Source organism: Corvus moneduloides, chromosome 3 (assembly GCF_009650955.1).
Source record: "Corvus moneduloides isolate bCorMon1 chromosome 3, bCorMon1.pri, whole genome shotgun sequence".
NCBI lineage: Eukaryota > Metazoa > Chordata > Aves > Passeriformes > Corvidae > Corvus > Corvus moneduloides.
Genome location: NC_045478.1, coordinates 40,837,719 through 40,862,608, shown reverse-complemented (window position 1 = coordinate 40,862,608; position 24,890 = coordinate 40,837,719). Strand labels below are relative to the sequence as shown.

At 37.5% G+C, this 24,890-nt stretch overlaps 1 long non-coding RNA gene across 1 annotated transcript; it reads left to right on the top strand.

Annotated features, from left to right (window-relative positions):
• Window positions 1-5,757: 5,757 nt before the first annotated feature.
• Window positions 5,758-21,078, top strand: LOC116442289. The gene is made up of 3 exons (XR_004239492.1): window positions 5,758-5,835; window positions 19,002-19,007; window positions 21,068-21,078. It is a non-coding gene; the product is annotated as an uncharacterized LOC116442289 (long non-coding RNA).
• The last annotated feature ends 3,812 nt before the right edge of the window (window positions 21,079-24,890 follow it).

Here is a 24,890-nt window from a genome sequence, read left to right as displayed (position 1 = left end):
TGCAAGGCTCAGTAAAGGTAGATCTCACTTCAGTTTGATATACAGCACACTAAATCATGAGGAATTTCTCTAAAACTTCTAAAACAGCTTCTCAGAGTGAAGACTTTGACCCATGTCAAACCTAATAAGCAAGACCAGGAGTGAATGCCATCAAGTTCTTCCATTGTTTGATTGTTATACATAATGTGTATCCCAACTTAGCATTTTTATTCCATGCCTTAAAAGAAGAACAGGTAGTGAAATTGCTGTTTCATTTCATTCTACATAAAGCCATAATTCAAATTACTTTTTACATCTCCTTTTCTATGCATGTTTGTTATTTCTGTTTCATATTTTGGTTAAAGTTTTCAGTGCCTTCCATATACTGTGCCAGCATACATGAGACAAAATTATTGCTGACATTTGACTTGAATTATATCCTGTGTTCCTATATCCTTGATCAGTAATGGTGTTCTGCAGTAATTGATATCCTTAAAGCTTTACGGTTTTGTTTATTTGTTTGTTTTTTTTAAAAAAGCAATTGCATTACTCATCAGACAGCATTTCAATGTCAAAAAAGTGAAGATACTGATTTGGACATATTCCAAGGACCTCAGTTTAGCAAAAACAACCTTCCTTGAAATGTAAGAAGCATAATGAAATGACACGTCTACAGTATTTCACAAGTGAAAATATCCAGATCCCAATGGAAAGACGTCATAATTTTATGACTGATTTTTAAATTACTTTGATTATTGTCAAATTTTTGGATTTAATTATTTGTTTGAGAAGATGTCCTGAAAATGAAAACATGCTTTGAATATATCTTGCATTTTAAGTTACTATATAAACATATTTAATCCAAGAAATATGAACTCTAAATAAAATATTTACATTGATTTAATTAAATAAGATGGGTTCTCAGACTTCCTTATTTCTCTCGTCTTTTTTTTTACTCATAGAGTGATAAAAAGAAAACTCCAACAAATATAATATTCTCCTTTTTAAATCCTTCTTGCCTCCTCTGATTTAAAGCATTCCATGACTTCATCGGCTACAACTGTTATACGTGGTACGTGACTGCCTGAATGCAGTAATTAAGAGGAGTAGTCTACTTTAAAATTAAAAGGAACAAGAACCTTTTCGCCACATATTCCCCAAAGTATTTATTAAAGTAGAAAAATATTTCATTTACACTGGTACAAATTGTGTGGGCATCTTGTATGCCTGTATCTATTGGATTTCGTAGATCATAAAATCCTCTCCTCCTCCCGATTTTTCGAAGGCTCTTTTCTTAGCTTCATAAATTCCTGCAAGTTGCACCACACACTTTGTAAATACCTATTACTTTTAATTATAAGTTTTATTTCTGCAGTCCTTCAGGGACTCACTCAGGAACCAGAGCTAATGTAGTGTCTATAAACAAAACACTATTGAAAATGTAGACATGGTCTTAAAGGTCTTAAAATCAAAGGCATCAGTCTCACAAAGACTGTTGCAAGCTTTTAGCTTTATGTGTCACGAATAAAGCCAGGTCTATGCTATAATCTTATGTGAACACAGCTAGGAATGGAACAGAAAAATCTCAGTCTCAGCTAACACTCACACCAGAAAAACTAACTGTAGACTCAAGTCTCCTGACAGAGCTCAATATGTATCATGGGAGCACATGTCACACTTACAGAGATAGAAAAACTCTTCTGACAGTTGCTGCTGAATTTCCATTTGAACATTTTGGCAACAGACTCTTAATTTCATTTCACATTTGCTTTCAGTTAAGAAAAATGTAAAAAATGTAATAAAGTTATTGCATTGCAAAATGCAAATTTTTTTTTCTTTAAAGTTTGATTTTAATTCTGTTTTTTCTTTGCTCTAAGAATACCCCATATCCATTATATGAAAATTTATTCACTTAAAAATAGCATGACATTTATGAAAAGTGTATCATTTTAACAATGAATAGCAATTTCCACAATTTTAAATGCAATTTTCACATGCTGATCCACATCAGTATGACAGTAATCACTAAAAACTGCAATTTCACATATATCTATGTAATATAAATGTGATATTTAATTTTTTAAATGAAAACCCATCAAGGCTAGAGTGTTTGTTTGCAGGTAGTCTATTTAAAGTACTACAAATAATTATCACTGTTTAAAAATAAACAATAATGTCAGAAAAAAATTGTCTCCAAAAGTGGTTTAGAAATAATCTTGGTTAACAAAAAAGTACTGAAATTAAGACCAAACCCAGATGTCTATATTAACTACAGTAATCCTAGTGTTACCCAGAAAGAGCAATTTTTTTTCAAAGCGATATTTAAAACCTCCGTGTGTCTTAAGCCCTCTAATAAGTACCACTTCTGTGATTAATCATCTTTATTTTCCTGGTTAGCTGGTTAGTGGCTGATCTGTCCGTGAACATTTTATTTTATCGAATTTTGCTCAGCCTAGCTTCCTATTATCATATAGTCATAGACCTTAAGGATTTCTCCATGAAAAAATGAAACAAAAGCAGGCAGCCATTTATGTGCTTTGAATTTCCATTTATATAAATACCTACATATATTCACAAACAATACAAAATTGGGAGGAGCTGTTGACTCATTCAAGGACAGGAAGACATATGAAGTTCAACAAGGGAAAGTGCTGGATTCTGCACCTGGGATGAAGCAACCATGGATGTATGGACAGACTGGGGAAGGAGATGCTGGAAAGTAGCGCTGCGGATGGGTTCAGCCTGAAGAAGAGGAGAATGAGGGGAGACCTCATGATGGTTTACACCTTCCTTGTGAGGGGAAGAGGAGGGGCAAGCACTGATCTCTGTGGTGACCAGTGACAAGGATCTGAGGGAATGACCTGAAGTTGTGTCAGGGGAGGTTTAGGTTGGATATTAGGAAAAGGTTTTTCACCAAGAGGGTGGTTGGGCACTGGAACAGGCTCCCCAGGGAAATGGTCACAGCACTGAGGCTGACAGAGTTCAAGAAGCATTTGAAAAATACTCTTGGACACAGAGTGTGATTCTTGGGGAAGATGCTGTCCAGGAGCAGGAGTTGGACTCGGTGATTTTTGTGATCCCTTCCAAATCAGCATATTCTGTGATTGTGATATATGTGCACATATTTCCAGAAGTATAAACAAAAATTGATCATACAAAGGGACTCATTCTGACAGATGTGTTTGCCTCCATATCATTGAGTGTGTCAACAGTTTTTGTTTCACAAGATTTCTTTCCTTTATCAAAAGGAAAATATTTACATTGTAAATATATATGTATCTGCATAGCAATCATTTCACCCATTCCCTATATATTCTTAAACTTGCAGCAAAACAAAATCCAATATAAAAGACAACTCGGTATTTCCCTAGTACAGGCTAGGCAGACATTTAAACATTCAAGCTTCTACAAATCCTCAGCAAGAATAAATCAAATAGCTTTTCCGAGATGGTATTTCAACCGTTGTTTGGACCTTACTGTTGCCAATATATACCATGAAGAACCCTGTAACACTGGACAATATGAGTTGCACCATAATAGCCTATTCCCTGGTGTGTTGATTTCTGAGCTTTTTTTTTATGGCTTTTTTGGTTTGGGACTTTTTTTTGAGTAATTTTTCCTGATAGTTTCTGTTTTAAGCAGCTTTACTACAGCGATAGGGTGCCCTGATGGTACCCAGGAGATTTTCTTTGTCAATAACTGAAAGATATAATAGTAGCCTGCTAAGCATCTGCTTGCTCAGTGATTTGAGCTGTATAGTAGCTGTCCTGAAATTGTCCTGGCTGGTTGCAGTCCAATAGCACTGTTTGCAATTACTGTTGTTACTACTGCCATTACTACTATAGGGTGAAGTTCACCCTGATACAGAGGACAGCACAAGGTCAACATGTTTTGTGATATCCTAGATCAGCCTTTTCTGACACTGTTAAGGGAAACTGAAATTTTACACAGCTCTTGTGCTTTCACCTTACATAGAATTGAATGTAATACATGCTAGGAATTTTCTGTAAAAATCTGTTGTGGGTTTCTTTTCAGAAGAAAAGTAATGAACAAAATTTAGCATTCTCTACAATTCTATGCAAAAAACAGCAAGAGGAATAAGACTGTGTTCTATACACCTTCCTGAAGAAGTGGAGAGAGAGGTGATGATCTCTTCTCCCTGCTACCCAGTGATGGGATACACGGGAATGGTTCAAAGCTGCACCACAGGAAGTGTAGACTGAACATCAGTCTTTACATTTCTTTACTGAGAGGGTGGTGAAACACTGCAATAGGCTTCCTAGAGAGGTGTTTGAGGCCCTGACAGTGTTTAAGAGGCTTTTGGACAATTGTCTCAAACACATGCTTCAACTTTTTGTCAGCCTTGAATTGGCTCGGCAATTAGACTAGATGATCGCTCTTCTCTTCTCTTCTCTTCTCTTCTCTTCTCTTCTCTTCTCTTCTCTTCTCTTCTCTTCTCTTCTCTTCTCTTCTCTTCTCTCTTCATTAAATCTGACCCTGATCACACATGAAAAACACAGCAAACATAAATAAAGCATAGATGCTGGGAAACTAAGAAACAATGTAGCAATTGTAAAAAAAAATTCAGCCTCACATCCATCAAAACAATACAATGAAAAATTACATCAGTGTCCATAAGCAACACATAAAAGCCAAAGCCAACTCTACACACATTGGTTTGGCTATCTTAAAGTTACCTGAGAGACTATCTTGCCAAATCACAGGCTGCAAGAAGAATAAAGAGAACAAACCCAAAAGAAATTCTAAGCCAAACCATGTGAAATAATTTAATAAAAAACAAACCAAACAAAATCTCTTCTAAAAGCGGAATTTAAAAAAAATCAATCAAGAGGGAAGTTTAGATAAATGACTAATTAATAATGTTATATAAGTTCTGGCTTAAGTACAGAACTTACAGAGAGCAAGTAGAAAAGTCATGTTCTCCTAAACCATACCACTGGCAAATACTAATCAATATTCTCTCTTTCTTTATAGAATGATGTTGAAAACACTGCTCCTGGTTTTAAAGAGTGCATCATTTTGTGAATTCTGATTTTCTGGGTAATGTATTAGCTGCTAAGGATATGTATCTCAGACTGCAACCTTATCTTTCAAATTTCTGCTCTTTTGAATACTTTATGTTCTCCATTCTGCTATTATCACTGGAAAATAGTAAATTTTTATATTCATGAGATTGAGTTGTGTTAAATATGCATGGTAGAGAAGAAAAGAAACATTTTTTTAAATGTCAGAACATACTGTCCACATTCAATATGCAGGTTTTATAAAAAGGGTATCTCTTCCTACCTGTCTCACCTGTATAACATGCTTTTGAGTAGTGATCTCATTCTCACCTTTTTGCTGTGAATTTGTAAGGGAATTTTCACAGTCACACCAACTGTGATGACTTAGAGAGTTTCTTTTAGTGAATACTGGAAAAAAAATCTCACAAACAAGTATTTTATATTGAAACAGCAGAATAACTACACAAAAAAATGGTAAATCTAGCTATATACTGTGAGATGTTGGTACATTTTGCAAGATAACTGTACGTATTTCTATTTTGATCCCTTAGGGTTATTTGAGGGAAAAAGGCTGTTGCTTCTCACTAGTTAATAACTGGTTTCTCTCTCTTCAGATGGAGCAAAAGTAGACTGCCTTAAATACAAGTCTTATGGGGAGCAGCTGAGGGAGCTGGAGTTGTTTAGCCTGAAGAAATGGAAGCTCAGGGGAGATCTTATCACTCCCTACAACTGCCTAAAAGGAGATTGTAGTGACGTCTCTCCTCCCAAATAACAAGTGATAGAACAAGTGGAAATGGCCTGAAAGTTACACCAGGGAAGGATTAGTTTGAAAGTTAGGGGAAAAAGATTTGTTCAGCCTTGGGACAGGATGCCCAGGGAAGTGGTGGAGTCACCATCCTTTGAGGTATTTAAAAATTGCATCACTTAGGGACATGGTTTAGTGGTGGACTTAACTATGTTAATGGTTGGACCCAACAATCTTAGAGGCATTTTCCAACCTAAGTGATTTTATGATTCTATATGCTTTTATTTACAGATACAATGTGGAGTTGAAGGTGAGGTCACAGAAATATGCAATGTAGGGAATTTGCACAAAAGAAAATTCCTTTTTAAGAAAGAGCACTCATTTACAAATTTTTAAAGTATACAAATCTGTCATTTTTGTGGAGTTTCTCCCATATGCTTAGACATGACCTATTTTGGATAGTTTATGATCTCATCTACAGGGTATGAGGTAAGATTTAATTAAGGAATGACTCACCATGCAGCTTCTGCCACTGAAAGGTTTTAAGAGCAGGATAAACAATCATTTGCAAGATGGCTATTGTGTCTGTGCATCAGTATTTCTTGTTTCAGCCTACACCTCCAAGGAACCAAAAGTTCTCCAGACTGGGAGATTGTTTTGTTTGGGATTGGTTTGTGATCATGCTTGCAAATAGTCTGGTTTAACGGGTTTTAGCTCATTTTCCATGTGGTTTTTTGACAGTTCCAGATTCCAGCACTTGAAAGAGGAGCTAAGAATCACATTTTGATGACATCTTCATCAGTCAGAGCTTTTTATTCTTCAAAAGGAGACAAAAGAGGAGGATGTCTGTGACACATTTCAGCATTGGCTGGTGTCGTGGTTTAACACTGGCCAAAAGCCAGGCATCCACAAAAGTTGCTCACTCACCCTCCCCTGCCACAGCTGGGCAGAGGAGAGAAAAATTTAATGAAGGCTTCATGAGTTGAGATAAAGACTGGGAGAAAATACTCCAAGGGTAAAACAGGCTCAACTTAGAGGTACAAAGTGAACTTATTACTAACAAAGTCAGAGGAGGATAATGAGAAGTAAAATAAGCCCTTAAAAACACCTTTTCCCACGAACCCCTCCCTCCTTCCCACCAACAACGCAGGGGACAGGGCATGGGGGTTTTTGGTCAGTTCGTCACCCGAGAAGGAGAGGAGTTTTTTTACTGCTATGCTATGGGGTCTATCTCACGGGAAACAGTTGTCTGTGAACTTCTCCAGGGTGGTTCCAATCTCATGAGCAGCAGTCCTCCCAAACCTGCTGCAACGTGAGTCCCTCCCATGGGCACACAGTCCTCCCAAAAGTGCTGTGCCATGGGTCACTCTTCCACGGGGTGCAGTCCTCCAAGGATGGGCTGTTCCAGCCTGGAAGCAAGAGCCCCTTCTCTCCATGGGTCTCCCAATGTACCATAGCCTCCTCCAGGCATCCACCTGCTCTGGCACGGGCACCTCCCCCACGGGCTGCAGGTGGATCTGCATACCCCATGGATCCATGGGCTGCAGGGGGACAGCGGCTTCACCATGGTCTGCACCACGGCCTGCAGAGGAATCTCGGCTCTGGCGCCTGGAGCAGCTCCTCCCCCTCCTTCTCCACTGACCTTGGTGTCCCCATGTTGTTTCCCTCACATGTTCTCACCTCCTCCTCTTCTCTGGGTAGAAAAAACTGTGCCCCAATTTGTTTTGACTTTCTTCTTAAATATGTTATCACAGAGGTGTTACCATCATCTCTAATTGGCCCAGCCTTGGCCAGCAGCATGTCCATCTTTAGAGCCATCAGGGATTGGCTCTGCCAGACATGGTGAAAGCTTCCAGCAGCTTCTCACAGAAGCCACCTCTGTGGCCCCCCCACTACCAAGAACGAGCCTGTGCAAAACCAACACAAAGTACAATGTTTGCAGTTTTCTGCCGTTGCAACCTTATTACATATTCATCATAGAAATATTAGGACCTAGCACATTGACTACCTGCCTGGGAAATCAAGAGGTCACAACATGAGTTTCAAATTATCATTTAAAATGTGAAGTGAAAAGGTAATACTTTTAATCCTATCCATCATCTTTTTTTTTTTACAGGTAACAGTTTTGTGTCCAAGTACCTCCTGTAGCACACTTTTTTAGATTAGCAAGGAAAAACTTGATAAAGATCTCATTTTCCGCAGCTTCTTCATACACATTTGTTGAGAGAGATTGATATCTCAATAGTAAGACTAGTTATCTTCAGTTGGTCTGCTCAGCTGGTAGACGGATGGGGAGTAGAATGAACCACGTGTAACCCGGGAGGAAGTAGTTAGTGACCTACAGAGACACTCAGATTCTCACAAATCTATGGAACTGAATGGGATTCATCTTGGGGTGATGAGTGAGCTAGCAGAACTCTCTAAGCTGCTTTCTACTATTTATCATTTGTCTCCTGGCTAACTGGGGAGGCCCCAGATGACTGGAGATTGGCCAGTGTGACACCAATCTACAAGAAGGATCGGAAGGAGGATTCAGGGAATGACAGGCCTATCAGCCTGACTTGCTGCCCAGTAAGGTTATGGAGCAGATTATCCTGAGTGTGATCACACTTCACCTACAGGACAACCAAGGGATCAGACCCAGCCAGCATGGGTTTAGGAAAAGCAGGTCCTACCTGAATAAACTGATCACCTTTTATGACCAGGTGATCCATCTAGTGGATGAGGGAAAAGCTCTCAGGAAAGGTGGACACAGTCTACCTGGACTTCAGCAAAGCCTTCAACGCCATCTCCCATGATATATTCCTGGAAAAGCTGGCAGCCTGTGTGTCCCAATCCGCACGTGTAAAGAGGTAAAAAGTTTGAAAATACCTGGAGTGAGATTAAGACACCAATGAGGTCAAATATTGGTTACAAAAAGGATAATTCACTTTTATTTACTATCAAGGAAGGGACCAAGGAGGAAAGACAGGAAAGTAGTAAGAAGTGAAAAATTACAGAAGGCAAGCGATAGTCACCACCACGGATTCAGCAGCATCCCATTGATCCTTTTTTCTTTCATTTAGTATTGGGGAAACCTCTGTCAGGATTGCTGCACATTCACTTACATACCAGCTAAGCCGCCCTTTACAGTGGTGATTGGGAAGTTTTGCTCCATCTTGAGACTATGGCAAAGGCACATTCACCACATGGACATTGGTATCCACATGACGTTCATGCAATATATCCAGTTCATTGTGCATGCAGGTCACTTGTAATGGCAGGAGCGTATTCACCACCATCACCATGGACTAGCATGGCCCATTATCCATGGATGATCATGGCCCATTTTCACACCACGTCTTTAACTGCAGATCTTTCCGAGGCACCGGGCAATGGTGAAACCAGTTGGTCATTAACAGTTCTTTACACCATGGTTTGGACAGGTGCACTCTTTGCTGGGTTAAGAACTGGCTGGATGGTCAGGCCCAGAGAGTGGTGGTGAATGGTGCTGCATCCAGTCTGGTCCCTAGTGGTGTCCTTTATGGATTAGCCCAGTCTTGTTTAATATCTTTATTGATGATCTGGATGAGGGCACTGAGTGTAGACTACCCTTAGCAAATTCCCAGACAACAACAAGTTGAGTCGGAGTGTCAATCTGTTGGAGGGCGGGAAGGTTCTGCAGAGGGACCTGGGCTGGCTAGATTGGTGGACTGAGACCAACAGCATGAGGTTCTACAAGACCAGGTGCCAGGTCTTTGGCTACAATAACCTCATGCAGAGCTACAGACTGGGGAAAGAGTGGCTGGAAAGTGGCCCAGTGGGAAAGGCCCTGGGGGTGCTGGTTGACAGCCAGTTCAACATGAGCCAGCAGTGTGTCCAGGTGGCCAGGAGGACCAATGCTGTTTCGAGTACTGTGCCCCTCAATTCAGGAAGGACCTTGAGGAGCTGGAGCAGGTCCAGAGAACAGCAATGAAGCTGGTGAAGGGTCTGGAGGACAAGTCCTATGAGGAGCAGCTGAGGGAGCTGGGATCATTTAGCATGGAGAAAAGGAGGCTCAAGGGTAACCTTATCACTCTCTACAACTCCCTGAAAGGAGGCTGTAGCTGGAGGGAGGTTGGAGTCTTCTCCCAAGCAACCAGTGACAGGACAAGAGGACACAGTCTTAAGCTGCACCAGGGAAGGTTTAGGCTGGAAATTGGGAAGAATTTCTTTACAGAATGGATTATATAGATACCGTAATGGGCTGCCCAGGGAGGTGGTGGAGCCACTGTTCCTGAGGATGTTTAAGGAAAGACTGGACATGGCACTCTGTGCCCAGATCTAGTTAACAGGGAGGTGTTCAGTCATAGGTTGGACTCAATGAACTCAGAGATTTTTTCCAGCCTAATTGATTCTCTGATTCTGTGATTTTGTGATATAAGACGAGTCTCCAGAGGGTGAGAACATTCAAATACTTTTCTGATGGCTAATAAGTCTCTAGAGCACAACCATGAAAAAGAAAAATGAATCCACTTCTTCTTACTGTCCCTTTAGTCTGCTGAAGTTTGCAGGTTAAGAAAGTCCATGTTTGTCAGCGATTTGAAAACTGTGGCCCAAGGCAAATCACTGTCTCTATCTGATCATCACCATATCCCTGATTTAAGCTTCAAATGCTGCAACTGCAGGGCATCAATAGCACCATTGGCCTTGATGTATGTCTGTAAAGTTTTAACTGTGCATTTAAACTGCTAAATTATGAGCTCCAAAACTTTAAGCAGTGTCATCTTAGCTTCCAATGCCAGCTTCTATGAGATTGTAAGAGACAGTGTATTTTCCAAGCAATTAAGTTTATTTATAATTGGAAAACAATTCTAAATCATTTCCTCAATGATGTGCAATGTTTGAGATTATGAACAGGCAATTATCATATTACATCTGTTGAATTATAGATTTGAACTGTCAGAGAAATAGATTTCTAATTGGCCATTAAGTATTCCAATAAATAATTACAAGGAGAGACAAGTATAGAAAAAGTAAATTTTATTCTTACAACATTATATATTTAGGTAGCATTTTACTGCTAAGTAACTATGTAGACAGGAATTAGAAATGTGTGTATTGAAATTAATTTCTACCACTTTGTTAAAATAAATAAATAAATAAATAGGTAAAATATTGTGAATGTAATTCAAAGCTCAAAAAAATCAATCAGCTCTGAGGCCTTTAATAATCCTGACATATGCAATCTTGATTCAGATTAACACATTTACCTTTTAAATATATCTTTTTTTTCTGGCGAGAAGGCCAGTGAAAGCAAGGTACACATACATGTGTGTGTGCAGCACAAGTGTATGTGTGACAGAGGGAGACACTTCATGGTATTTTTTAACAAGGTGAAGAGTAACATATACTTTTTACACTGTACTGGTGCTGTATAACTGTGTTATATATAACAGCTAAATGCAAGAATAATTCCCAGTAGATTTCATCGAAAATCTCATGCCAGTCTCATGCCACTGACCCAGTCAGAGGAATACATCATTTGGCCCATAGCCATTTGACAATACAGATCTGGCACAAAAGAATCTTGTTAATAGATAAAAAAAGTTGCTACTATGTTGCATACATTGAATCAATAATAGCTCTAGCCTGATAATATACACAAGTATACCCAGAACCTAACACTAAGCTTCTAAGTGCTCAAATTGGACAGCTAGGGTAACCATGATTTGGATATCAGAGTCACAGGAGCAAGCAAATGAGGAGTGGAAGATGATACTAGGAAAAAATTCTTTACTGTGAGGGTGATGAGGCACTGGAAAAGGTTGCCCAGAGGATGCTGCAACCCTGGAAGTTTTCAAGACTAGGTTAGATGACTCTCCGAACCATCTGATCTAATGGTATGTGGTTTGGAAATAGATGATCTTTAAGGTCTGTTTCAATCAAAACTATTTTATGATTCCATGTTTGATTCAGAAATTCCCATAGAAAGGTGCAATAAATTGATATGGTTAGACACTAGAGCAATAGATTTTTGGGTGTTCTTGGGTACATATGGAGTACCTCCTGTACCTTGACTATGAAGTCGAGGAATCTAATTAGGTACACAAAGTATATTTGTACTGGTTGGACATCTCCTTACTTATGTCCTGGCCAGTCCCTCTTAAAAGAGTTTTGCAGCACTCGTAGACCATGTCTTAAATAGATAATACAGTGTATCATTAGGCAAAACATGACATTCAGCTACTGAGAAATTATTATTGGGACTTGCAGACCTTGGCATTACTAACACCATGCTCTAACCAACTTGTTGTCACATGCAAAAGCTGTTTTGGTGGAAAAATATCCTTTATATTTACTGAAGCACAATCAAGTCTTCCAAGAAAGGAAGGAAGAGGAAAACCATTTTGTTTCTTAATTAATGCATGAAATAACTACAACTGAAATGAAAAATAACTTTTTCTTATTTATTCATTAAAAAAAAAAAAAAAAACTAAACAAACTTTTCTTTATGTTTGACTCCAGTGAAAAATTTACGCCTTTTAGGACCAGATTATAAAGGTCTCCATATGGGGCTGCAGCTCCAGGTAATTAAGAAGAGAGGCTAGTGCAGTGTATAGAAAACTGTTATTAGCAAGATCTCACAATGTATATGCATTGCATTTATGCTATGCTGTCTAGCTTCTAATTCTTTACATGGGTGTTTGTTTAAATCTTTACATCTTCTGTAAGCCACTTGTCTAAGAACTAGACTATTCCTTTGTGGCATCATTACAGTGGCCATAAAGGGAGGAGGACGAAGTGGAGTTTCAAACTGAATCTATATGTGAAGGATTAACAGGAAGCAGTTTTTATGTGGCAGCCTTCTACATTCTGGCTTGCTACAAGAAGGATCTGTAGATCATTCAGATATTTTTCTGGGTTGTTTCAGTAAACTTATGTAGAAACAAAGCGTATATTATAATACTGTAGAATTTTGCCATTGTTGCTTCATTGAAAAATGTAATATTTATATAATCATGGTCCTATAAGTATTTTGTCCTGAATTATTCTATTTACGTAAGTAGTAATATATGGGTTTGCAATTTTTTTTTTTTTTTTTTAATGTGAAAGGAGCCACATACAAGTTCTGGTAAGAAATGAGTCTTTTGAATACACTAAAATATATTTTCTGGAAATAACATGCCTATGGTAAGAAATCCTGAGGCAAGTTTTTAACTTCCCTCCTGTTTACTTCAGTATCAAGTGCATTCCCATCTCTCAGCAGAAGACAGTGACCTTTTTCAGGGAAAAGGTGCTTCAAATTTTTAAAAATAGATACTAAAAAAAAAAAATCTTGTCTCCCCTATGCTGTGTTATAATACTTCAGAGCAAAAAGCTCTCCCACAATCACCTCCTTCATTTGGTGGGGAAGACCTATTCAGAGGTCAATAAATACCTTCATAATGAAACCAATGTCCTTTTTAATGGAAAGAAGATTGATTCAAACACTGAAGTTTCTTAAGCTTGTTCATTGACTGAAGAATATATTGTATAGATTGAGTGTCTCACCTGACCTTAGTGAAGCAGAGTACAGAGAAGAAGATGGTTTTCAGCACCAAGCCTAGGCCAGAAAACCTAAAAGCAATTTTACATTCACAGTGGGTGTATCATCTGAATTACATGCTGGGATGACTCTTAAAAGTGATCTCATCTGCTTCTCCTCATTTGCCTACATCCTAGCATGAAAAAGAAATCAAGAAGAATATCCCTAAAAAAACCAGTACATGTTCTAGGGCTACCCACTCTGGGCAATGTGGGGATCAGGTCAGTATGAGTGGCCCAGTACGTCATAGATAAATGTGTGAGTGTATTGCTGCATAGAGGATAGTGTCTGCCTGTATTTGGAAAGCCCCACTTTACATTCAGATATACTAGTGTAAAGTAATGAAGTCCCATGTGGTAAATGTCAATCAATACCTATTCCAAGGTTAAAGTACAACTGGCAATTCTGTGATAGGAATTCAAAGCACAGAATCAATTAACTTTCATTTTGTTTAGTGCTTTTTTTTTAGTGTCTTCTAAAGAGTGTTTATGAGACTCAGGGAAACTTGGTATAAACTTCCTGTGTGTCATAAAAACCTATTCAGTATGTATTTGTGTGTGTCCGTATATGTCCATGTAGAAAGAGCAATAACGTGGATTATGTAGATTTATAAATTTTTATTTTATCATTTGCTGATTTATTGCACAAAATGATTGGAATATTCGTACTAACTAAAAAGCAAACAACATTTCATACTCTATGCTTAATCTGCAATGTTTTTCATAATTCATCTGTAGTATAATTGCATGTGGAGATAGCTAATGAGAAAATCAGATTAGGTCATTTAAGTTAGCTGCTAGTTGAATGGACAAGCAGCATGGATCCATCACTCTTGTGACATTCATATAACACATGTATATTTTCATGCATACATATATAGAAATACAGCTTTGTCTCATTTGTTTCAGTACAAGGCAAGTTCTTACATAGATGCATATGTATATACTGAAAGAGAAATGGATCACTGATAGGGTTTTGATCAATTTAATATTAACTATGAAAATTTCTTTCAGAACACTAAAATTAATGTGCCAGAATCTCAAATGCAATGTGTTTATGTTCATATCAGGTAAAAGTTTGTCAAATCACTGTACAAAGCATGGAGCGAATTTCAGTTCTAATGACATAAATACGCAGCTCTGCTTCAGTGGTGAACGAATGCATCTGTAACTGCCTTTGCTCAGCAGAATCCAACTCTTTCAGACAGTGCAAGTGGGGCCAATTCTAACCAAAGCCTCACTAGCACAGTTTAACTGGTTTGGAATATACTAAAATTCAGTGTTAAGTAGGCAGTTTCCTTTTACGTTATATGAGTGTTTATTACAAAGCCAGCTATACCACCCTAATTCCAGGGCACTTTTTAGAGCACAGAGTCCAGAGGAATGGTATTAGAATCACACTGGGATTGCCACAGTCAATCCCAAGAAACTATCTATCTGGATGAAAAGCAACAGCAAAATTAAACCATCATATTATACACATATATCTCCATTTATTCGTTTTGCCAAGTGAAGCCCCACTAAGGAATGGGCCTTTTTTTAGTGTATGTTCAAGGTTACACCATGTACTTGTTTCCCTTGAAAAGGCTATAAATTTGCTGAATGAACCCATATGAGCAAATAGTAGATAACAAATGGACTCTCTGAGGTAATCTAAGATTGTGCACTCAGTTTCTAATTCTGTATCTTGACTTTTAAAATTACTTTGCTTTCTGTGGTGATGATGAGACTGTGAGAAAACATCCAGATAGGCCACAAATATAGCACACACATACAAAAACACACACACATAGAGCCAAAATCACTCAGTCCATTGTGTTCTGGAGGAGAAGCACATACACATATATAAAGATCCTACAGATTAAAAATCCACTTAGAAGAATGTTTGCTTTGTTCACAGTGAGGAAAGTTACTGCTTAGTAGTAATCTAAGAAATCTAGAGTCCACTAGGAGCAGGAAGAGCCATTATGTCTGATGAAGTGATAGAGATCATTAAAAAAAAAATACAAAACCCCAGAAACCCCACCCAACGCCATCATTTGGTTTTCCTTCCAGGAAGCTGAAAGTGTTACATGACTGTAACACCAAGGTAAATGAGCTTGGAGAATCATGCTTTAATTCAAGCTCTACTTTTCATCTGAGACAGTCCAACTGAGAACTTCTCTTTCAGTTCTCACACCATGCTTTGAGGCCAGTGGGGGTTATTCTCCCACTTCTAAAATAGTGCAAACAGAGACATGGAAAGTGTAATTGACTCAAATCTATGAATCCAGTAAGAGGCAAAAGAGTGAACAACCTCCAAGAGGTTTCTGTTTATCTGTTCTCTGGATATCAAGCATAAAATATCTTTATATGCATTTAGTTGCCAATGCTCTTGAGTTTTTTGTGCATGAATTATACTTTGTTAGTGTAGTTGGCTTGTGAGTTTGGAACTTTTTCCTTTTTTTTTTGAGTGTCTTTTCATTTGAATAGCAATAAAGGGAATGCTACAATGATCCCAAAGATTTCTGTCTCCATTTCTAAAAAGATGAGCTCTGCATGAATGATTTTGAAAATAGTGTTAAGATTTGCTTTTCTTATACACAGAAAAGTTTTCCATATACCTATCAGTTTTCAGAGTAGAAACTCTGAGACTTATGAGATTGGGTATAAGGGAAAAAATTCTTCACTGAGGGAAATATTGGAATGAGCTGCCCAGGGTCATAGTAGTGGTTGCCACCATCCCTGGAGGTGTATAAAAGACATGTAGATATCACACCTAGGGACATGTTTTAGTGGTGAATTTGGTACCTGTTAAGTGAATAGTTCGACTCAGTGACCTTAGAGGTCCTTTCCAACCTAAATAATTCTATGATTCTATGAATACAAAAGGGAAAGTGTTTAAGAATTCACTTGATCTTGCAATGAACTGTCAGGTGTTTCAACTGTTGTTCAGAGAAAGTCTCCAGGAGGGTGTAGACCTATGTACCTCCAAATAACTGGATTATTTTGTGTACTCAGAAAGTTGCAACAGCTGCCACTTCTGGGGAATGAATTATACTGGAAAATTTATACTGTGCAATATGCTGAATAATAACTATATTTTAATTTATACATTGTTAGTTGGCAGCAATCTGTGACAGTATCAACTTCTAACATAATTACTGACTATCTCAAACTGAGAATGACTGATACTTTGCAGCAGGCTGATAGGCAATTATTATAGTGTTCATCAGAACATGCTCTCTGCTCAGTAAAGCTAACAGTGCAATCTTTTTGGAGCTTCTGGTGGTGGGGGGGATGTGTAAGTAAACCTGCCTTTTAATTAGATCTATATTAGAATGCACTTTTCATCTCCTCTTTCATCCTCAAAACGTAAAATACTGGCTACAAGCTGGTTGATATTTCTCTGGTAGGCTTGATGTTTCTCAGTACATACATGCAGAAAAGCCAGAGACGAAGCCTCTTTGAAAGCACCACTCAGATGGCTGTGACCTCCACTGGATTTGCCCAGTTCTGACTGATTGTCCTGCTCAGATCTGGAAAACGAAGGGATAGAGAAACTTCGTTGTGTGACTCTCACTGCGCTTACTTCACCTATCGTGTAACACAGATAAACTGGAGAAACAGAGGTTGATGCAAGCCATCAACTGGCCTCATATGTGGTGAAAGTCAAAGGGATTTTCTTCAGCTTCATTATAAACAGGGTCATTAGTGGTTTATGATGACAATCTGTACAGAAAATAATGCACAGCTGGAATATAGCCCCTCAGAGGTGGAGAGGAACATCCCGAGATATGTGGTAGCATAGTGGTGTTGTTAGATGAGGGAGCCAGGTCACCATCTTCTTGAAGGGTGGGGGCAAATGTCCCCTTTCCTAGAGATACCCTGGGTGCTACTAGTCAGCATTTGGGCAGGGGGCTTGCTTGGTATGAGTGTGTTCTGTGTCCTGTTCATTAAATTTTAAGCTGTGTGTCGCTGAGTTTTATGGATTGGTCCTTCTGGCTACAAGAGTTAAATTTCCCTGTAACAAGAAATCAGAGAGGAAAGGCTTACTTTAAGAAGGGTACAGATGTGCAGCCAAAGCTAAAAAACAAACACTTGAAGAATTAAACTAAGAGCAGCAAAAGAAGTGACATTGCTATACCAGAAGATAATTTCCAGACGGTGATAAGATCCTCTACAACTTGTCATGTCTTTTCAACATAAACTTCACAAAAATAGAATTAAATATCAAACAAAATGAAATAAAATGTCGAGTGTGTATGCAAAATATATAATTCTTAAGCAAATGAGGCACTTCAAACTAAATAATAAAATTAAATCAAATTACTTGTGACATCCCATATTACATATACTTGCCAGGCAGCTGAAAAACACTTGTCAGTGTTGCATGCGTTTACTTTTAATGCATTTACTTGTACCAAGTTGTTGTGCTTTAAAGTTCTTGGACTTTTAGCTTGAGACACATTTTTCTAAGTGGCAGTTACATAGTTAAAATTTATTATGAGACATGAATGGTGTGTAGGTGTTTCAGTACTTTAAATGTTTCTCATCTGTGTGGCTCTTTTTTTTTTTTGTAATTCTGTGTAGTGTATGTGTCCATCATTGCAGGTTTTCTGTGCTGTGTGTAGTTTTCATTCTTCCTGCCTGAGCTTGGTCTGTGGAGAACTGAATATTGAATATGATGGAAAACAAATTAGCAATGTTTTTTCAGATCTTAAGTACTCACTGCATTTCATTTTATTTATATCTTCAAGCTTTTGCAGAGAAAAACACTTCTGTAAAATCCTAGCAATTTTGATATAACAGAAAAAAGGTGGAGAAGATTGAAACAGGAAATTATATCTAGTGGCACTGAAGACAAATTGTATAATCAGAAATCCCTATGTGCCATTGCCATATTCATTTATCATTAAGAGACACATTTCAAAACAGAAAGGGGAGTAAACTCTTTCTCTGCTTGTACAGAAAAAGAGTAGAAAACCACAAAAAAAAAGTATTCTTTGTTAAAGATCACAGATCTGTTGGTCCTTTGTTAATTTATCTATGATATACAGTTGAAAATACATTGAAACTTACTTTTGCAGAGCTTGCACAGTTTATCCATTCAGACCTGGACTTGTTGTAATACGCAAATATCTGAAAATTTTACTGGATTTTCTAAATTCCTTGTTTAGGGGAAGTGATTTCTCTCCCTAGAATAAACAGTCCACAGGGTGAGGAAATAAAAACACTGGCAATGGAAAACTGCAAAAGTCTCTTGTACCTGGCTATATTGCTTCTCAAATAAAGAGTTACATTTTTACACAAGTAGCAAACATTGCTGAAAAATACCTGAGGGTCAGCACCAAGAGAGACAGCTCTTAAATTTTGTGTCACTCATAATATAAATGAGATTCTTGTGGGAGTGATATGCTAACACTGAAATTTTTTTGTAGTAACTTATGCTATAGTATCTGATTGTCAGGCAGAATTCCAGTTGACGGGGTGATTTCATGGAGAAGCAGTTCAGAAACTGTATTGAAGGTAGCTGTATTTATTTACGTGGCAACTCATCTTAAGTTCAGTGCTGTTAGTTTCACACAAAACAATATCTTGGCTATAGAATGAACTCTCACAGTATGGTAAAGTCAATTTATTACTGTTACCTATTTATTATTTATGATGTACTAAAGACCTAGAAATCCCATTCAGGACCAATCCGTAATTAGGCCTTGAACAGACAGATAAGAGTAAGGAAATTCTGGACTCCATAAGATGTGCAAGTAATTATTTGCAAGCTCTTATCCCCTTGACAAGAACAAGTCTGTTAGTTTCCCAGGAAGCAGCATGAACATAGAGATTACCTTGCTGAAATCCTGAACATAAGATAATTGATGTATCAGGTATGTTAACATTATCGTATAAGTATTACAAATGATGCACAGACATAGGCTTTTCTGGATCCAACCCTGTAACTAAGAGTGGACAGCAGAAATTTGCAGGTAAATCTCAGAACTGTGAAAATGTACTTGTGTGTCCAGCTGCAAGACATGACTTAAATGATCTCTTGCACATGTGATATGAAAACTTAAACTGGAGATATTAATTGTAGAATCCTAGAACCATTCTGTTGGGAAAAGACCTTTAAGATCATTTAGTCCAACCATTAACACAGCTAAGTCCAATGCTAAACCATGTCCTTAAGTGACACATCAAAACATATTTTAAATACCTCAAGGGATGGTGATTCCATCACTGACCTGGACAGCCTGTTCCAATGCTTGACAACCCTTTTGATGAAGAAATTTTTCCTTCTATCCAATCAAAACCTCCTCTGGCACAACTTGGAGGCTGAAGTATAAATTATGCACAACATGATTATGCCCTTGGTCATGTGGTGTGTTCCACTATCCAGGTCTGGAAGAATATTGATTTCTATTTTTCTGATGAAGGCAGGATTAACTAACCACTTATTGAGGGAAGGAATAGATTGTCGGTATGAATTGGACAAAACAGTTAATTCTCCTTAATTGGCTCTTTTTTGCATATAAGCACATGACTTGAAGGCAGTTCTGGAAGTTCCTCTTAATACTGTCCTTGAAATCTCATTTCCAGTGTTTAGACACAGTATCAAATACCTCAGTCTACAGGACCACAACTATCAACTGCAAAACACACTTTATATCTTTTCTCTCTCATTGATCTTTTTAGTTAGTAAAAGCAGTCCACATCTTGTGAATAACTGAGCATATTTTTATCACATGTGAACATTTCCTTACCTGTAAGATACAACTGTATTTTTACAACCAGCTTATTAATGATTTACTTATTGACAAAACAAAATGTATAATTCCTCTATTCTCTTTAAACACTAAGCTTTCACTAGAATCTTCCAAATGCTTTTTTCTGTTTATATTTTCTGTCACTGAGCAAAAGTAATGTAGTGGCATATTACTGTGGTCCATGCTATGTATGTTTGCAGAAATCTATTGACCCATAAAATAATAACAAAAAAGCCATTTTCACTAAGTCAGCACAGAAACTCCAAATATCATTCAAAATGTCTGTTTCCTGGTTTACATGCTTCTGTCCAAGGGATTGTCATGGTAAATACATGAATCTTCAGACCTTTTCACACTTGTCCACATGAACACTTTTACATATCAAGGCATGCATTACTGAGTCATTTGTCATATTCCCAAGTATTTGTAAGAACCAGTTTTAAGTAAAATGACAGCTATAGTTATTGCTTGAGCAAAGAAGCATTTCCAGACACGTCTATACTTTCTACCACTTCCATGCTCCTAGGGATAGTATTTTTAAAATACATTTGCCACTAACACAGTTGTTTGGAATTACCATTGTTATAACACTGCTTTTAGCACTCTAAACTAAGAAAGTTCACATTCAAGTTATATCCACTTGCTTGTTTATTTAGTTGGTTGGTTGGGGAGTGGGTTTTGTTGTGGTTGGGTTTCTTTCCTTTTGGCTTAACAGAAGGTAACTGTCATTTTTATTTTCAACTTTCTATTTTTAACAGTCAAAGTTTCTAAATGTTGACATTCTTGACAGTACCTATTTAACTTTTTGGTACTCAAATTTTTGTATATTCCTAATTTTTAAATTAATTCTAGAACAGGTTCACCTACATTCTTTATTGAGTGGGTTTTTCAAAGACCCAATTAGGATTTATAAAGAAGAAAGTATGGCTAGATTTTTGAAAATTACAGGTTGCTCATAATATATTTTGCATTTAAAAGTGTCTCCTAAGGGCAAAAGCCATTAGTTGCTAATCTTTTAATGAGAACAGACACTCTCTTAACTGTGTATTTTGCTGAAGAATAGTTTGCACTTTGCCCTCAACACCTAGGTAATTAGGCTTTTTTAATATTCATTGTATGGGAAATGTGAGATAGTTCTGGCTGCATTTGTGGTCTTTTCTGATGTTTCTCCATGCACTTTTAGTGTTGTTTCTGTATGTTTCATACTTTCATAGCACCTCCTTGCATGGAAGTGATGATGGGTGAGAATGAGAATGGGACAATGAAGACGTGATGCCTGATAGAATGTGATTTATATTGCTGTAATTAATATTTTGTGTGCTGTTAATGTGTTCACATGTAATTAGACTGCTAATGGTGAATTATGGAAATGTAGATCTCACATTCTAACAGGATTAGAAATGGCTTGCATAATACTATTCCAAATTTTAAATAAAAGGGAAGGTGTTTCTTGAGAAAAAAATATTCTAAGTAATTATAATGACTATTCTTTTTTTGCCTCTTCATTGAAAAAAACCCCAACAACATCTCATGACACACCACTGAAATCAATTAATAGTTTATTCTCAGTATCAATGGAAATATATTGAGTACATTTCTTCACTGTTTTTTTATAAAAAAGGACTATGATGTAGTCTTAATTCAATAAAACTAATATGAAAATAGAATTAATATATTTAAAACCTCCTAAAAGTCTATTTCCTAACACAAACTACTTTAATGATTTGTTCAAGACCTACTGCAGCCTTTAGCAGAAATGTCAGCATTGAATACATAATGTCTCTCCCCTACCTCCTGCCTAGCAGCAGAGTTCAACAGTGCTTCAGAGGCATCTTATCTTCTGAAGTTTTAATACTCCTAATTTATTTTCTGAAGAGAAGGTAAAACCTTAGAGCAGACCAACTGCCTCTGACAAATTTGCTGCCAGCAGAGAGCTAAATGGAAGAGGAATCCACAGCATTCATCTTCCACACAAGTTGTATATGAACCATGGATGACTGTGCGTAGATGAATTTCAAAGGTGGACAGTCCTGTCTCATCTGGATGTTTCAGGCTGGGGCCACTTAAAACTGGAAGGGATGCTTTTAAGTCAGATTTTTTTAATGTGGAAAGCTAAATTTGGATAACAAACGATGCTCAATTTGACTTTTTAAGCACGAATGCTACTTGAAAGTTGTCTTGTATTCTTTACACTAAAAAACAAACAAATCTTTTAGTTTTTAGTACCTTCATTTTTGCCTTCAGCCATTAGTTTGAAAACAGTTCCTCATATCAGAATTTTCTGGTCATATATAAAATTCTGTAACCAAGGAAACTATCAGGCATGTTATAGGAACTTGTCCTTGTCTCGTTTTTTGAGACAAAACTTAGGAGGAACCACTCTGGAATGAGTGTTCCTCCCCTTTTCCTCCATCAATGAGACAAATGGGTCACAAGAAGCGAAAGTGGGAAAAAGAAACCAAACTGTTTATTAACACACAAACAAAACAGGGTAGAACAGGATAAAAAAAAAACCCTCAAAATACAACAAATTCCCAGAGAGGGAACAGACACGTGGGCTCGGTCCAGTCGGGGCCACCCCGCGGGCCTGCCGGGGCTACCCCGCAGGCTCCCCGGACTGGCGAGGAGGGAAGGGAGGCAGTGAGGCAAGGGGAAGGAAAGGGAGAAAAGAACAAGAAAAAGAAACCAATAGAACATTTTCCCAGCTAGCTGGAACACAAAGGAAACCCAGAAAAGCAACACAGCGCTCCTGGTGCACTCCCTCCCGAGCCCTGCCCAGACCCTGGAGCAGTTGGGCTGAACCGTTCAACCGCCCCCTCCAGTCCCTGGCTCCAGCCTCACCCCCAGGTCCATCTTAAATGCACAGCGTCCTTGGGCATTGAGTGGACGGTTAAGGAATAAAGTGGCTTCATAACGTCACCCCAAGACAGGTCTGAAGTTCAAAAATCCAAGTATTTTCTGTACATTTAAAGACAAGAAAAGAATTCAAGATCTTATAAAAGTATGCGTTTTCAAAGCTTAGTTTCAACCAAATGTTAAATTTATTTAATTATATATTTGGAGCATCCATTTCACAGATAAAATTCAGCCTAACATCTTACTCTTACACTGAGGGCTGCAGTTCTTTATGTTGTTCTTGACAACTTTTTTTTAAACTTGTTTCTTGTTAGAAACATACGTTGTTCTCAAGATGACCCTATGGCAAAATAGACGTAGAAATGCCATGGCATTGAAAGCCTGGGAAGGGACACGTAGATGGTTGTCTACATTTTCTTAGGAGTTGTAAGGTGTTTTACATACACCAAACACAATGCACAGCAATACACAAATTTTTGGGGCTCTTTTCAACTGAGAAGTGAAACAGAATTCTCAAACTTTCAAATCTGTTTTAAGCTGGAGTATGTATTACTTAAAGCATATTTTACCAGAAGACTGAGAAGTGATTATTTGAGTCTCCTCCATCTGGAGTCTTTCCATTGACTAAATGGGACTTCACTTAAACCCTTAATACACAACATTTTCTTTTATAGAAGAGCATCTCAGATTGGGTCATTCAATCTATTCTCACACTCATTTAGGGTTATTTCCCTATAGTAAATGCATTGACTTGTTAAGTTTAAAATATCATTAAAAAATCTCACCAGTTCTGAATTTTTCCTCACGACTGTTTTTACCTTATTGTATCTGAGCAATTTTTAAATTTTATTGAGTAATTAGCAAACAAAAATCAATGTTCCCCCCTACAAGTTCCCTCACTCTTATTGTTTATAAAAAATACTCTTCTTGCTATCTTGACATTTTCAAAATAGTTATATTTCTTTTTATATGTGTTCCATTACTAAATGGAATAATAACTGGTTTTAACAGATCTATCTTCTTTACAAAGCAATATCGGATTGGCTTCTCATAGGTGTCCATCTTTCATAATTTTCAAAAAATAGTTACCACTGCTGTTTAATTAGTCACTGCACTGTGATTTCTCAAATATATCTGCAGGCAAAATTGGCTTGTCTCTTTCCTATTGTGAAAGAATGTGCTCCTAACTGACAGGTAGCATTGTATTTTTCTCTTTAAGAAGCAGTTGTTAGAAAAAAACGAAAAGAAGGGTTTATCACAAATGGGATAAAATAAAGCACTATAACTGTGTTTTTCTAATCTTTTAAATCTCCACAGAACTTACCACTTAATTTTAAAACTAATCATATTCATTACAAGGCTTAGATGAAACAGCAAAGTTTAGCTGAGCATAGGTTTTTTCAGATTCTATGGCCTTGGTTGTAGTAGCAAATAGAATAACATGTAGAAAAGAAACTTCCTGAGTGAGAAAATATTTGTAATTGTAGGCTATAAAATTTATCAAGCTTTATCTTAAACATATATGTCAACTATTTGACTGCTTTTTCTAATCTCAAAGAAAGAAAAAAAAAAGCTCAAGTTCAAAAGTAGTTTAGAATTTGTACCTTCAGGGTCTGTTTAGCAATTTTGTCATTAAATAAAAGTATATACTCCACACTGTTTGCTTGCCTGCTTCTCCTTCACAGCCGGTCCACTGCTACACTTTCAAACTGTATCCTGTGTTGCTGAAAACAACAGGGATTTCAGCACTTGTTTCAAAGGCACAGAACACTTGCAGTATCCTCAAATATAACTGATCCTCAATAGATGGGACATAATTTTAAAATAGTAAAATCATGCTTAGATGTTCAAGAGAATTTACAAAGCGGAAAAAAGCATGCTCTTCATTCATTAGGAAGAAAAGGAATCTGTGGAAAGTAGAAACATGTATTAAAGGACCTTTTTCCTCTTTTTTTTCCCCCTAAGATAATACTTGTTTTCCAAATTGATAAGTAA